We start from the raw sequence: 16,207 nt of genomic DNA, 5'->3' as shown, positions 1-16,207 counted from the left end.
TATTTTTGACTCTAGGAAATAGCGAAGAGACTATATGTATATTTGTTAGTGTCTTTGCTTTGGTGTTGTTGCCCTGTAGAGGGAGGCTGTGGGCCTTTGTCTAGCTGCCATTTACGAGCTGCTTTTACCCACAACCTCCTCCGTCATCCCGATGGAAATAAAAAATATTATTATTATTAATATTATTACTTATGCTTTTTGCCATAGGTCTCCTCAGCTCGCTTGTTGATTGCAAATGTCACTGCCGAAGAAAAAATTCCACTTTAAATATATGACCGAAATTCTCCTAAAACAACACTTTGTCACCTGGAGATATTTATCTTACCTTTATATGCCTTGAAACTTTTGTAGGCGTTGTAGAAGGAACTAAATAAACGTAGCAGTAAAGAAATTTCGCGCCAAAAATGCACATGAAAGCATAAACGATTCACGTTTGCAGCAAGCAGTTCGTTCTTCAGGGACAGTTGGAACACGAGCGCATTCGCGGCAACCGCTGTAGCCGAGGTCAGCAGACAATAATTGCAGCCTGCACGAAGGACGGGCAACATACACGTTGCCTCGACAATAAAGGAAGTCTGCATTACACCTGTTGTCCGCGCTATAAGATGAATGAGGGTCAAACTCACCGTACAGAATTGGAAGCTATGACGACTAGTTGTATCAAGCTTGAAGAAAGAAGGAAGGAAGAGAGCTGGAATTGGCTCTGTGCTGACAGACTTGCATGAGACAGCGGAAATAAACAGGTTTCTTACATGAGACAAGATACGTGTTTCGTAGGCGATGTAAGGCTTGGATTCTACACTGCGCGCGGCAAGACGTGGGCTTTGAGCTAGCGGAAGCTTCTGGGTAGAGACTTCTTTAGGAAGGGCGAAACTTGTAGGGCTTGAAAAACAAGGACGGAAAGAAGAAGACAACACATACGCATAATACAAGTTACGCCACGAAGAACCAACTCCTCCATACAACTGCCCTGTTCAGGAAAGAAACTGCCGTAGAAAAGACGTAATCATGACGGCCATGCAGTTGGCGCCATGATTTGTGTTTGTAACGAATATCGGTTCTCGCAAAGAGCAATTGCGTTCATGAGAGTGCGTATTCATTTTTAGAAATCCAGCTTCTTGAGTTAGGAGCCTGGGCTGCTGTCGCTGCAGCTACGGTCCTGAGCCGGCATTGGCCCAGTGATGCCACCTTACTCGCCGACGCACAATCAAAGAGGGGGGTGGGGAATAGAAGGAGTTTATATATCTGGTAGTAGACAAGTTAAATACATAAGAGCGTTCAGTGTTTACTGGTATTTGTTGATTAAAACACTGGTGTTGACAACTGCCCTTTTCCCTTCAACCTGGTCGCATAGACTAGTACAACATATTGAACAAACAAGGGTAGGGAATGTAGGGCTCGTAATGAGATGCATAACGTGCCCTAATTTTCTTAAATTATCAATGGCCCATTGATTAACACCATAATTAAAAATAGAACAATTCCCGTATGCTTTCTTTCACATATAGTCGAACATGAGTACTGGAGAACCCCCCCGTGGAGTCCATTTAATTTAGAGGGTAATTACTCAGAAGCATCCATATGATCACAGTCATGTAGCCCACGGCGCATAGCTTGCGTGAGGGAAACGGCTTTCACTGGCTATACGATATTTTTTTTTTAGCCTTTAAAGAAATGCCGGCCTTTAAAATTATTCAATGCGGATTTTTCTTCTAAAATTCGTAAAAGGTACTTCAGTGTGGTGTGTGCATGTGGATAATGCGGCAAGGCGGACACTATTTACATACGCAGTAATGCACAATAGTAACCAATAATAAGCGCAAATGAAACAGGTTTCAATATTTTTGTTTATATACAGAAGCTCTGCATGGATCTATAATTTGTTTGCTGTTATATTCTCTTGACAGTAGATTTTAAAGCTGCCGTTATTGAACCCAATTTAGCGTTAAAGCTTATTATTATTATTGTGGAAGCTGACTATCCTTTATTACTTTTCTTGATAACTCAGAGGAAAGATCAGCTAACATAGCGCTCTCTTCTGTCTTTGAGTGTCTAGGGTAAAAATTGGTGGAAATATAACGCACTCGACCGACATGTACACATTGCGCATGATTTGTGTTCACAACCGATAAATTCGAAATTCCTCCATTTGCTGCTATGTGACGCACCTGAACTAGCGACATTTATGCAGACATTCAGGGAATACTAAGCCTCGTCTAGCGTCTAGACACTAAAAAGAGTCTTGCTCCTGATGACATTAACGCTTGTTTTTTGTACACTAGGCGGAATGGACAAGCAGATACCTCACTATTATATTTATAATGGAGACAAGTTTCGCAGCATGAATAAAACGCACACAGAAGACAAGGAACAAACAAGACAGGACTGTGCTGCCATGCTGAAGAATCCGTCCGTTCTTAACTGTATTTCTGGTTTTCTTACTCTTCGATCACAGCACGTACGTTTTAACTGGACCATTTCTTCTACAGTAGGTGTTTTTCTGAAGGGCCTCCTTTTAGACCACCACAAAAATTCGCTTGAATGCTGACGACTATGTACCCTACCATACCACCACTTCTCCACAGGCCCATAATCTTCTAAATGATTCTTTTACCAGCTTCTGCCAGCAACGCGACACGTGGCAAATTAAAAGTAACTTCTATGAAACGGTCTTTATGTCATTTAGTAAATGCTCCTCTCTTTTCCTATTCACATATTTTTGGTGTTTCGTCCTTAGAGTAACGGAATATAAGTATCTTAGGCTGCTTTTCACATATAATACGTCTGTGTCGAAACACGTCAATCTAACATGTAACCGCGCCTCAAAGACTTGGGTATATCTAGTGTATATTGCACGCAATTCCGCAGCATACAAAAATTATAGCTTGCAAAACACTCATCCGACCGCTTATTGAATACGGCTCCATCGTGTGATCCCTATAAGCCATCAGACACCAAGAAAACTGAATCTTTCCAAAGGAAAGCAATTCCTTTTATTTGCCGTCACTAGGAAAAAGATTTCTCGCCCTCCTGTAACCTTCGCGCTTTATCGTTAACCCCTCATTCGACACGCCTGTACAGCGAATGCCTCGAGTGCATGCACTCTGAATAACTCGCCACGCCTAATGGCACTGAGCACGTATGTTAGTTTTTCTAAACTTTTATCAAAAAGTCGCCACTGAAAACTAATTATTTCTTTTATTTATGCTCGCACTGACACATATTAATGCTGAAATTTTCCCACGAGTCATCGAAAGCTGGAACAATTTGGCTGGTGAAATACGTTCACTTCGATTTCGACAATTTATGGACCGCATCGAAGGTCTTTGATGTTTGTGCATGTGCATTTTGCCTTACTTTCTAGACACTTTTTATGTATGTAAAGCACGTGTGTATGAATGAATGTATGTATGCAGGCGCTTTATATGTTTCATATCCTCATTCCTGAAATAGCCCCTGACAAGGCTGCAGTATGTAAAAACAAACAAATCAATCAGTAAATAAATAAAGAGAAACGTTTGTATATGTCTTTGCTAGTTGTGTTTTTTAAATGCCTTCCAGTTGAAGGAAATAGCCGTAACCATAGAACAAAACTGGGACTGGGTAAAAAATATTGAAAATGCGCTCGAAGGCGAACCAAACATTGCATATCTTTAGAAACTGCAGTCAGCTACTTGTGCAGCCATGATAACTGCGTGTAAAGCATTAATCATACCAGTGCCAGAACAATCCCCCAAGTTCGAAGTAAAAGTCGCAAGTAAAACTTCTTAAACATGAAATGGGAGAAAACTGAAAACAAGTGGCAAGCTTTACTGCTTTCAGTAGCGCGAAACTGACTTGGTCACAAACATGCTACTTTATTCCCGCCTTGGCCTAATTAAAACTCAGACATATCAGCCGCTTGAAAGAAAAAAATATATATATTTGAAATAATGAAAGGGTAACAGCAGTTTTTCATGCAAACTTTTGTGTTAGCCCCTGTTAGAATAAGCACTTGATCGAACCACAATCACGTCATTCACTAGAATGAATTGCAGGCGCCGCATAGATTTACAAAAAAAGAAGACAGGCCAGGGCAGACGTTCAACCCGGTTAGGCGCCTAACCATGCTGAACGTCTGCCCTGGCTTCTCTTTTCTTGTAAAAACGAACACAAACTATACCTACAATGTCATTCAGCCGTAAGTATCTTTCTGCAATGTATTGTGATGTTCATTAATTTTTGATGCAATTGAGTTGCAGAAAAAATTGCAAACAGTTTTGCCGAAAGCGAGGACGTCTGAACATTCTTTAGGGCTGGATTTACAGAGTCTAATGCCTAGCTTTGGTTCATCTCCTCATTTGTACTCAATCTTGTTATTGCTCTTTTCATCTCAGGGTGCTCAACACGGGGTCAGCGTTGTGAATAAGGAATTATTCGTACCGTTGTTCTCAGTAGCTAATATTCTGATGACGTTTGCGCAGCGTTATCGTCTTTTCATTCTCTCCGTTCGCAATTTAATTGCATTACGAACATAAAAATATCTTGGAAAGGAGAAGTTTAACTTTCCTAATATTATGATCAGACAAATATTGCCGCCTTTGCTTCTACTTCACCAGATGTCTACCTGTCTAGTAAATGATTTCTATTCGCTTCTAGCATATGTCATGAAACTTCCACCATTGTGCGTAAAGCGATGTGAGAGAGAGGTGAAAGGGCTAACCAGGCAGCCCCTGGATGGATACCCTACTAAACATATACATGTGAAGTTTGGAAAGTAATATGCCATACAGTGTTAATTTTGTTGCTTAAGCAGATTGCTGGGAGAGTTGGCGCGTGATGAAAGAGAACGGCGGCGCGAGTGTAGGTCTCTTTCTTGTGCTGTCGTAGTTGCCGGCCTTGGCTTCCGTCATGTGTGCTGTCGTAGCTGCAGCAACGTTGTTATCTTTGAGACTGAGAGAAGCCGCAGTTACAAAGTTTTTACCGAGAACTTCTGTTTTACTGATCGTGCCACAAAGCGGACAGGGGATGTGGATAGACTTCGCCGCTAGTGTTATTTGCTTTCTAGGAAACACGACAGCATGCACCATATAGCATCCCACACATGGCATAGGCTTCAAAGGATGCGGCCTTCAACCGGGCACGATTGTGTTCACGTGAGGAGATAGCTATGCTGCCAGGAATAAAGAACGTGTTTTTAGTTGGAACACCCCAGAGCGCCAGATAAGCTGCACACACGCGCGTCCGTTACAACCCAGCGATAAGAGTTCGCACGAAAGATACACAAGAGACAAAAGTCCAACGATAACAGCAGCCTGGCGCGGGAGTTCAGAAAACATGTCGAAGCGAAAGCAGAGAGCCTATGTTGCTTCAGGCTGTTCCCGTCGTTTCTCAGTCAGTTTTACTTATCTCTTATAGGGGTAAACACGAGGCAGGGAAATGTGAGTGCCGAACGGGTGATGAGGAAAGTGCAGCAGGGGCGTACCTGCTTTGTGTGTTTGACTACTCTCGGAACTCAAGTCCACGAGCAACGCAGAAATACCGCTGCTAGGCAGCGGCTGCGCGAAATAAAAAAAAACACAAATGGTATGCGTGAGTGACTGAGACAAGAAAGCATTGGTCAAGCACTGCAGTCTTCCCAGACTAATCCCTACAACAAAAAAAAGATCGAAGGTCTAATAAGTCTTGTAGTACTACGTAGTCCCTGAGAGATCAGACGCAGAAGGTCTGTGAGATACGTTAGTGAAGAACCGGCCAAGAGAGACATAGTTGGTTTGATCCGGTGTGGCACCACTGCTTTGTGCCTGAGACTTTTGCGAAGATGTCGCAGAAATTATGTCGCATCCTATAATTCAAGAATGAAAGCTCCGAAAGCTTGAAAAGAAATTCGTAGATATTTATGCCTTATTTTTTAACTGCTATTAGAGGCGAACAATGCGCTTAAAGTTTGTCGCTTTTCCGCAGGTTCTCCGTGGACGTGGAGGATTTAAAGATCGTGCTGCTTCCGTCACTGACTAGACCATAGCATGTGCTTTCAAACTTACTGAACTGAATCGTGTTAGCCCAGCGATTCTTTTAGATTACTCTCTGGCGTTTTATGTTTCTTTTCAATTAGCAAAGTTTAACAGGGTCATAAGCGCAAGCACTTTGTATTAAAAAAAAATACTCCCCTTATTTGTAGTTCAAGTGGCCGTGGTGATAATCGTAAGGTATAGACCGAAAACATTACGGTTAGTAGCAATATAGTAACGGCAAAACTACACAGGGTGGAAGGTCCTGCAGTTTTTCTGTGGTTTTCACAGTACAAGCATGACGGAAAGAAAACTTGAGCAATAGCTAATGAGTTCTCGGGCACAGGAAAAAAAAAATTCTGTCGATGAAGTGTTATGAACGAACTTCTAAAAGAAAATTTAAGGGACTCCACAATAAACTGATTAACGCCTTAGTAAACAAAATAGAAACGTTGCAAACAATGTCGCCCGTAAAGAACATGGGCGCATACTGAGCATCTGCAACATCTATGATGATATAATCTGTGGACAAACATGCGCAGACTGAAGTGCTACAAATGGCTGGGTGCGAATGTATTTTTTATTTAGAGTTCCCACAGAAACTGGCGATTAAAAGACGCTTTGTCCGGGATATTAAACGGCATATACTTAACTCGAGATTTGCATAAATGCAATGCTTTGGTCTTCAAGCCAACCTTAAAAATGATAAGAAAGAACTTCACAGATGAAAGGCATACGTTAAAATTGACAGCAATAGCATACAGGTCTCTTAAATATGAAACGAAAGAAACAGTTTGCACCCAGAGAAAACGAATTATTTCGATATTTCTCGATTAAAGCTGCAAATTACTTGTGCATACCACAAGCCAAAAAAAAAGTAGCTAGAAAAGTGGAAGAAGTGCGCTTGTTAGATATAATTGTGGAGTAATCAAGAATTGAATGCTCCAACTTTGTTCTCTTTTGTGTTGGAGGGGCCTGCAGATTACGGAAGAGCATCTAACACTTAAGTCTTGAAATAATACTGTGATAAATGTTTCTGGATAAGGGTTGGATAATTTGGTGTTGAAAAGGACAGAAATACGGTAAGACATATTGAAGAATTTTTGATAATTTTTGTAAAGCAAGAAAAATGAGCACGTTTTTTCCTCTCTTTCTCTAAACGTAACGAAAGATCTAAACACAGTAAAATACTTGTTCAATAATGACGCACAATTAGTTTTCGCGACTATTTTATTAAGTTCTTTTTGAATTTGTTCACTGGTCGATCGAGAGTAGTGTGTTGTGTTTCAGATTATCCATAGAAGTTTCGAAAGTGTGCACTCCAGTTCAGCTCCAAAAAGTACACACGGCCTACCTGCTTATTACCATTTATGTTTATGATCAAGGTTAGCAGCGCATAGATTCGAAAAAATTCAAACGCTAATAAAAGAGCGCTTAAACTTGAAGCTATTGATTATGATAGACGCACTGAAAAGTTTTAAATAGATATAACAAATTATTCGATTGGTGCTTGTTAAAATCAGTTCTCATGAACTTTCTAAAAACAAAACGAACATCTTTAAGTTCACACTAGCGCATAAAACGTCCCTTCATATAAACCAGTAATCTTAAGCTTGTCTGCCTGCCATCCAAGCAATTGCTAAGATTTGCCGATTAAGGCGCTTGTTAAATATCTAGATATACACCGTCACCAACGTCAGTGTGTCTGAAAAATTATGGCCATTACTGCCATCATGTGTCCAAATCCGTTGATTACGTCCACTTCGCCTGAGATGGGTGATTTTTAAGCATTAGAGGAACCTATCTTTCCATATGATGCTGCGTCATCCGGAAGTTAAATAAATTACAAAAAGCAAATTCCAAAATACAGTAAGGATATTTATTAATGCTGTAATTTACGGTACCAAACTGTAACCGCCAGACATGGAAGAAAAACATAAAGCTTTAGTTGTTTTCCGACTAACCGAACGTTTTGGTGACATGGTAATAATATTTAATTGATTTCAGGACCCCAACAGATGAAGATAATATATCAAGAACAAACCCCGGGAATACTCAAAATGTGCTGAAAAAGTACAATATTTAATGAACTTACCCATAATGTTAGTGCTTTAAGTGAGAAAAATGAGATAGTAAAAAATCTGATATCGGTTTAGGACGTCGTTGCGTTTTGTAGTGTTGTTTTAAATGTTATGCGTATAATTCTTTGTGTTGTTTGCACGTAGCATTCAGCGGTGTTGAAGATGTTAAAAATGATTGAGAGGGTATTCATGCGTGAAAAAATTGTGGAGCAATAGACACGAATTTTACTTATCTTTAGCGCCCACGTTTAGTTTACTTTTCATCAAAGTAAAATGAACCTTGCGCGTACAAAACGAATAAGGAAAAAAAAAATGCTCGCGCTGGAAATGTTCTCACTCATCCAGGAACCTATGAAACACTCGCTCTCCGAAAAGGTGAAGAGCGTTACCTGCTCATAATCTCCTTCTTAATTTCTATACGAGCAACTATGTTTTATAACCTGAGTAAACGAGAAGAAACTGGGAAGACCACTTAAACCTCCGTCGATCCTCAGGGGGTGATCAGTTGGCTCTCTCGCAGAGGTCAGGCTTGACTTTCACGCAGTCTACTCGACGCGGGCGGGGTCAAATGTTTCTCTCAAAACGGTTATTCCTTGAACCTCTCTGGCTATGGGAAACGAACTGCGTTGAAAGTGCGTCATACGCGACCGATCAATTTCAGCTCGGAATGGCCAAAAGGGGGCTCTCCAATGATGTTAAAGCCCCTGACGCCTTCTTTCTTGTGCCGGCGAAGCGGCTGCAAGAGAGTGGAGCACTTTCCTGAGAAAAATGGCGGACCCCGACGAAAATTGCGAGCAGCCCTGCATTCCTGCAGCAGAGGCCGTTTAGAACAGTCGTTTTGCCTGGCTGCGCAAGACCAGGTGAGATGATCACTCCTGTCCGCGTTTGTGGCATTGCTTCAAGACGTCTTCCACGTGTTTTTTTTTCTAGTTGCGAAACGTTGCGGCACGCCACGCAACCGCATTCTTGAGGAAGAAGACAGAACTCACGAATGCGCGACTGGAGGGAGCGAGAATTCTTTGTGCGCCGACTGAGCACGCACTGATTAAGGGATTTGCATGCACTGAGTGCACCGCGAAAAGGTTGCAAAGCCGTCAAGGCTTGTTTAATCTCACCGCAGGTAAAATTCCGAATGCGAAGAATGCATCTACAGAGCAATGCGAGTTCTCCACGGGCGGTATTGCGAAAACAGGTTGCAACAACACAGATTATGTTTTTTTCTACCGCTCTAAGAGGAGAGCTGGCATCCTTTTGTTTTTCTGAAATGTAGCATGTTTTTGCTTTAACTCTCATCCGGCTGCTTCAAAATACTCTAAGAAATGTGCAAGGAGACCGACGCCGTGACCTAAAGGTGCACAGAATGGCGCCGATTATTATTGTTGTGAGAGATAAAAAAGTAAAGTGCGGTCTCCTTTAGACAAATAAACTATATCGATGCTGTTGGCGGTTGCCTCTCGCAGGAAAAGGTACCGGTTTTACAGCAAAGGCGATTACGGACGAAATGCATAATTCACCTTTAAAGTTCCCGCAGAAAGCTTTGAGTTTCCACCTTTTTTTGGCGCCTTCAATGAAGTGAAACTTTGCTTTTGAGATATACAAAACTGGTAACAAGTCTAAAGAGGAAGTGTATAATAATGCATGCATTGTGATCACATGGTGCTTTTGTCCGACGTATTGCATACTTTAGGCAGTGCTATGACAGCCACTTTTTACACCTGGGAATACAGATGAAGGCCGATACAGTGGAAAAATATGTCAAACTGGCATAACTGAAATATCTGCTTTATTCCAACCGAAACTTTTGCCAGTAAGCATAACTTGTTTTAAAAAGGTTCACTCGGCATATTTAAAAAAAATATTTAGCCTCTTTCAAGTTTGAATTACCTGATAGGTTTTTACACCCATAGCTCTCGTGCAACTCTCTCTTAAGAATGAATGCCTCTATTTAATATCACTAAATGTGATGTTAAATTAGGAACACAAGCTGAGGTGAATTGACGGATCTACGAATCAAATAAAATACTTCAGTATTTCACTAAAAAGACCAATCTTATGATGTCGTACTTTCGAAACTCCTCCTCCTGTTATCTCCGCACTGCACAAAGGGGCAGATATCATATTGCGCCTGGTTTCGCCACTGGCCTCGTGACCTCAATCGCTAAGATATCAGCGGGCAACTCCGTGTTTCTGACGTCACAAACATCACCTGCTCGCTGATACTTGTTCTGGGCTTTCAGAGCGAGATAATGTATTTTTTTTGTTCCCGCCTATCAATTGGTCATAGCTTTCGGTCGTCAATTTAGCAACTCGACGTGTGCATGATAGTTGTCCCAGTAATACCTCCGACGTCATCTATGCATCAGAATAAGCTCAGCTTTGTTTTTTCCTGGCTTTTTATTTGGGAACAGTCTTTTTAAATATCTGCATATTAAAAAAAACCGCACCGAAGAGAAAAAAAAAAGCGAAGAGAGGGATGCCTAAGAAATACAAGCAATCCTCAGCTCACTATATTAAAACCTGCGGACTTAAACTTTACAACACAAAATGTATATATGTTATTTGTCCTATCTGCTATGATACGTGGTTTGTGCTTGAATAAATAAATGTCAGTGCATAAATTTTCTTAAAGTGCTGTTTTGCACTTAAGATTTTGTAATGTTATACTCATAGTTGTATAACTTTATTTTTACATATGGTTTTGTACTATATTAAGTTTACTGAAAACAGTCTAGTGGTTTTACATTTCTTTTCTTGTGTAATTGTGTATTTATTTTTACTGTTATACTGCAACGTACATGTGCTGAGTCGTCACCTGCTTCGGTTATATATGTGTGAGCATTGTGCACTGAATGCCGAACTTCGCGACCTGGGGCAGGAGCCCTTGTCAGGCCATGAGCCTTTAGCTCCTTGTCGATTTTCTGTGTAGAGAGAAATAAAATAAATAAAAAAAGCCGTTCGATTGATACCGAGTGGCTAGGGGGACCGGTTAGAACAGCAAAAAAGAAAAACTTCTGCTGGCGGGAACCAAACAGCGTTTGTCCGATGTCCGCACTTTCTCTTGCCATAATTCTAAACCGGGCTCGAACCAATGCTTTTGAACTTACGTCTGAGTATACCACGTGACCGCTTGTTTGCTAAGCGCATCGTCAATGTTCCAGCTTGTAGCTACAATCTCAGCGCCGTCCTCCGCAACACGTACTGTAGTACAAAGCTAGGAAACATTGACACAACAGCGGGTGATAATACAAGATTACTTTCAGCACCACTACGATCTAAATGCATCCTTTAAGCGCAAATATCTTAGTGATAGCATGGAGTTTGCTCAATAAATCTGTTAGAAATTCTAATTTGATTCGGACACAAGTAGTTCCAAAGGAGAGTACGATGAGTTGCTTGTTAGAGCTGGTCTTTTCTTGCCCGATAAAACATGCCGCGCGTATGGAGACAAAGATTGGCCCGGGAGAATGTCACCCATACAGTTACTGCCGTGAATGAAACGTCTGGAAGAAGGTAAAGCTGGGAGACGACAACAGCGCTGAAACGTGTTACACTGAAGAAAGAAGGAAGGGGTCACGACAGCTAAGCGCGTATTTGGTCGGGGTAGAAGATGCGTCCAGACAAGCGCAAGTAAACTAAAAAAACTGTTAAGAATGCAAGATTATGATGATGATGAATATTATAGACGCAAGAGAAGCGTTGGCTAAAGAGCGCCATAGCAACAGGTGTTTGTCGCCTACACAAGGTGCGATCAAATATCAACAGAATACAGGCTGAGGTGAATTGACTGATGTATGAATTAAAGAAAACGCGTCAGTGTTTCAATAAAAAGACTATAGGCGCGAGAATAATCGCGAAATGGCGTTGTTTCGAAATTCGCTGTCCTGCTATCTGCGCACTGCACAAAGGGTTCAACAGCACATATCGGTTTGCGCCTCGTTTCGTGACTTACCTCGTGACCCCAATCGCGATGATATCAGCGGGCAATTCTGTGTTTCTGACGTCACAAACATCAGCGATAGGTACCCTAAAGCATTCGGGATCAGTGCAGATTTTCCCCCGCATGCGAGGCGTATGCTCAAACCACGAGGACACCGCTGCAGTAAATGAAATAATGGTACCTCTTCTTGCAGCATGCGCTGACGCCGAGTGCACATGTCTTATCTCCATCGTGGTTAAACACGCATCGGACTGACCGACGTCGTTCTGACGCAGGGCCGTTCTTCTAGCATGAAAACCTTGCTGGCGAAGCGCGGGGTTTTGCGCGTGTTGCTTCCTAAACGAATGGCATTATCCGACTGCGGCTGTCAACCGCACCAACCTGTGCGAATAATGGCATTGCAGCCCGTTAATGCCATCATTGACACTGAATGAGTGCCCGTGCATTCTTTGGTTGGAGCACCACCCGGTCCGGCCCTCGCAACGTTTTCCACGGGTAAAAGGGATGTCAGATGACGTTGGTGGCGTTGAATTCGGCCTATTAAGGTTCCACGCAAAATTACCGGGAGCACTTAAAGAACTTACGTGCGAGTGGTGCGAAAGCATGAAAACTTCCATTTTAATTATATTTCAATTCTATTCTAACTCAGTTCTAATTTCATTCCGATTCTATTTCGTTTCTATTCTATTCCTGTGCAGTTGGCGCAGTTGTTGGCACTAGTACGGACTACTACTGTTTAACATTTCGTGTTGTCGGGACTTTGATGACGTCAGACCGTTTCAACGAATCTCGAGTTTTGTAACGCCACCACTTTTCCGGCCACGCCGGGTTTTCGTGCCCATGAACCGTCTACTGTTTTCCCATTAAAATTCCATCACGAGTGCTTCGCCTTCGTCGACTTATCATGAATGCAACGCCCTTGCGGATAGGGCGTTCTGCTTGGAACCAAATTGTTGGCGAAGGTTCAGAACCTGTAGGTGTTGGCGCTGTCCCTCGAGGGTGAGAGTGCGCCAGGCGGCTTGCGTCGATGGCCTGTCAAAGCAGATCTCTAGACTGCATGCATGCGGCGCGTAACCTTGAAATTTCGAGGGGTCTAGAACCGACGTTCTGGTTGATGGAAAGGTCACTTAGGTGCGGGCTCAGTGGCGCCATTCAACTGCCCTGCTTGTTATATTAATCCAGAGCACTGTCTCTTCTCCTGTCGTCTGGTGACGATGATCACCTCAGGCTCGCCTTGCCCATTACCTTCATCTTTCTCTTGGACTATCTGGCTGGCGTGGCTGGAAAACCAGCTCGCCCTGGAAAACCAAGCGCAGGATATACTCAGCGCTAGAACGGCGTTCTTTAATAAATTGACGTCATCTCTGTCAACCAAAGCTTCATTAGGGAGCTTTAGTGCTCTACAGTCCGGCCCTGCTGTCTCTACAGTTACCGAACTCTGCTCGAGCGAGAACTGTCGGGCCCTTGAAGACTGCCCGTGGCGTTTACCTTCAGATGCACAGTCGGTCTTCGACCAGGGGCGAAGTGTGGGTGCTCTCCTAGTCCCCGATGAGCGGGCAGCAGCTACCTCTTGGGTCGGCGGCGGGGTCGAGCGCGCCGCGGGAAGGGCGCCGCATCCAGCCGCTCGCCTCCCAGCTCTGCGCGCTTTGCTTCGGCCAGACCGATGGGGGTGCCGGGCTGGACGGGCCGGCTCAACCACATGCAGCGACGGACGACGACGACTACGCTGACGACCACGGTGCGGACGGAAGCGGTACGAACTTGAGCGCGAATAAGGACTGCCGTTAAGCGTGGAGTGAACTCGGCGGAAACGGCGCCTGGAAGGTCTTCGATAAGAAGGGGGCTCTTCGAAGGATTGCACGCGCGGCGGTGGTCCGGGCGTGCTTTAACGACTACGAGGGGACGATATTTGGACCGGGAGGTCTGGGAACCAACCGGGAAAGAAGGTGGGTGGAGGGTGAGGATGTGCCGGCTGTCGTCAGCGGTGGACTCTACACTCCACGTGCCGTGAGTATGTGTCGGCAGCTGTACGCGTATTGCCTGTGCCTGCGGATAGGAGAGATACTGGCCTGCCCTCTTTCCGACTCTCTCTCCCCCCGCGCAGACTGGTCGCCTACCGGTTGACATATCAGCGGTCTGAGGAAGAGGTTGCCGGAATGTGTCGCGCCGGATTCAGGGTTGAGGGGAAACGGCGGAGAAAGAGGGAAAGGAGAGTGAAGGAGGAAATGAGCGGCCCCTGCAATAAACGTTTCCACGGGGCATTGAAACGGCCGGCGGGCGCTCAGAGATAGCTTTGTCTGACGTCTGCACCCACAGAGCACGGGAAACGGCAGGTGCGAAGGTCAACGCGCAGGCAGGTTGAGGGCTGGTTTACATGGACGGCTCTTCAAAACGCTTGCGTAGAGTGGTAATCTGGCCGACAAAAACAAGTTGATCATTATTTAACGAAGAAAGAAGTAATGACGGGATAAATATAAGCCCAAGGAATATGGCTAGGGGGCGGGGTCATTTGTTAAAAGCTTTTCAGCGAAACGAAGCAAAATATTATTTTAAGGCTTTGTTGCCTAATGCTTAACTGCTTTTATATTCAGCGTTTATAACTGCTTTTGTAGCAGCTGAAGGCAGTCACTGCCAGTCGTAATCATTATGACGTTACTGCAGATTATTATTATTATTATTATTATTATTATTATTATTATTATTATTATTATTATTATTATTATTATTATTATTATTATTATTATTATTATTATTATTAATTGGTTTTTGGGGAAAGGAAATGGCGCAGTATCTGTCTCATATATCGTTGGACACCTGAACCGCGCCGTAAGGGAAGGGATAAAGGAGGAAGTGAAAGAAGAAAGAAGAGGTGCCGTAGTGGAGGGCTCCGGAATAATTTCGACCACCTGGGGATCTTTAACGTGCACTGACATCGCACAGCACACGGGCGCCTTAGCGTATTTCCTCCAAAAGAACGCAGCCGCCGCGGTCGGGTTCGAACTCGGGGACTCCGGATCAGTAGTCGAGCGCCCTAACCACTGAGCCACCGCGGCGGGTTTACTGCAGATGTTGTTTTTGCTTTGAGTATATAGAATTCCGCATACGTGCTAAGTATAACCGTTAAAGATGAAAAACGAAAAGTACTTAGCCTTTTATTTCATCTTCCCAAAGCGCTGTCACCATCCCCCCCCCCCCCCCCCCCCAGAAAAAAAAAAGAATTTCGCTTTTCAATATGGCACCAGGCTCCAAAGATACTTTACTACTAGCAGAGAAAAAGGTGTTGAACTCCTCTAGTAGTCATAGATACCTAGGGATCTTCTGGGCCATACAATATTTCCAACATATTTCTTAAAACTTATGTTTAAATGGATACCTATTCTATGAATGGAAAGATTCTGTGATTCCTGTTTTCAAACAAACGGTACCCAAATCATCGCTGTCTTCACAAAGTCATTCTTGTAGCAACGTGCTCTAAACATGTACGGCACAAATAAGCGAGATACCTTTAAAATCAATCCGGAATAAAATTCACAGGGACACCTAATTGCATTATGTGTTGGCACTGCAATAGCATTACAAGCTATTGATATCGAGTTTCGTGTTGTTTTTTCATGATTGTGTTTTCTATCTCTTGGCCCAGTGTTTCCCCGAAGGTTTCCAGAGGTGGTGACAAGGACGCAGTAAAGATACATCGAAACTTACAGTTGTCACCAGAGGTGGGCAACCTCAGCAGGTTGCGACCTCATGAGGTCAACCTCAACCTCAAAATGACCTCAACCTCTCGTCGCGAGGTGAGGTTGAGGTGAGGTCAGCTACGGCTAGAAATTTTGTGAATGAGGCCAGCAAATCAGACCTCAAACTCACACGTGAGTGTGAGGTTGAGACGTTTTGCAGTTGTCGCGCCTTACTTCTACGAGTGCCGCTTCCGAAGCGGAGTTGCAGCGCACCACTGCAGTATTCATGCAATGACGCTTGGTGTTCGGTTTCCCCTGTCTAGACAACCGGATGCCGCAGTCCGCTCTTAGCTTTAGGTGCTGCGCCGTAATATCCGTTCAGTCCGAGCCTACAGGAAGACACACCCCTCTGGTCTTCCCGGAAGGAGTGTTACTGTCACGGCATGCCACTCTCCCTTTCCCTTCCCTCGCTGGCGTAGCAGCCGTAGCTGCCTGCCGTTCGGCTCAAACTCCCGGGAGCGCGCA

The 16,207-nt window shown here is 43.7% G+C and overlaps 1 protein-coding gene across 6 annotated transcripts in view; it reads right to left on the bottom strand.

Annotated features, from left to right (window-relative positions):
* The window catches only part of LOC144099578 (solute carrier family 41 member 1-like), a 196,575-nt gene that overhangs the window by 29,910 nt on the left and 150,458 nt on the right, over positions 1 to 16,207 (bottom strand). For 2 of the 6 annotated variants that reach the window (XM_077633006.1, XM_077633007.1), the window contains exon 1: positions 13,497 to 14,006. The exons of 2 other annotated variants lie outside the window; for them this stretch is intronic. The gene's annotated coding sequence lies outside the window, so the exon portion shown is untranslated. Of the gene's footprint in view, positions 1 to 13,496; positions 14,142 to 16,207 lie in introns of those variants that run through there. 2 more of the 6 variants (XM_077633002.1, XM_077633005.1) reach the window with 2 other exon arrangements.

Source organism: Amblyomma americanum, chromosome 7 (assembly GCF_052857255.1).
Source record: "Amblyomma americanum isolate KBUSLIRL-KWMA chromosome 7, ASM5285725v1, whole genome shotgun sequence".
In the NCBI taxonomy this organism is placed as follows: Eukaryota; Metazoa; Arthropoda; class Arachnida; order Ixodida; family Ixodidae; genus Amblyomma; species Amblyomma americanum.
The sequence above is the reverse complement of the archived record's forward strand: the minus strand, read 5'-3'. Positions and strand labels throughout refer to the sequence as shown.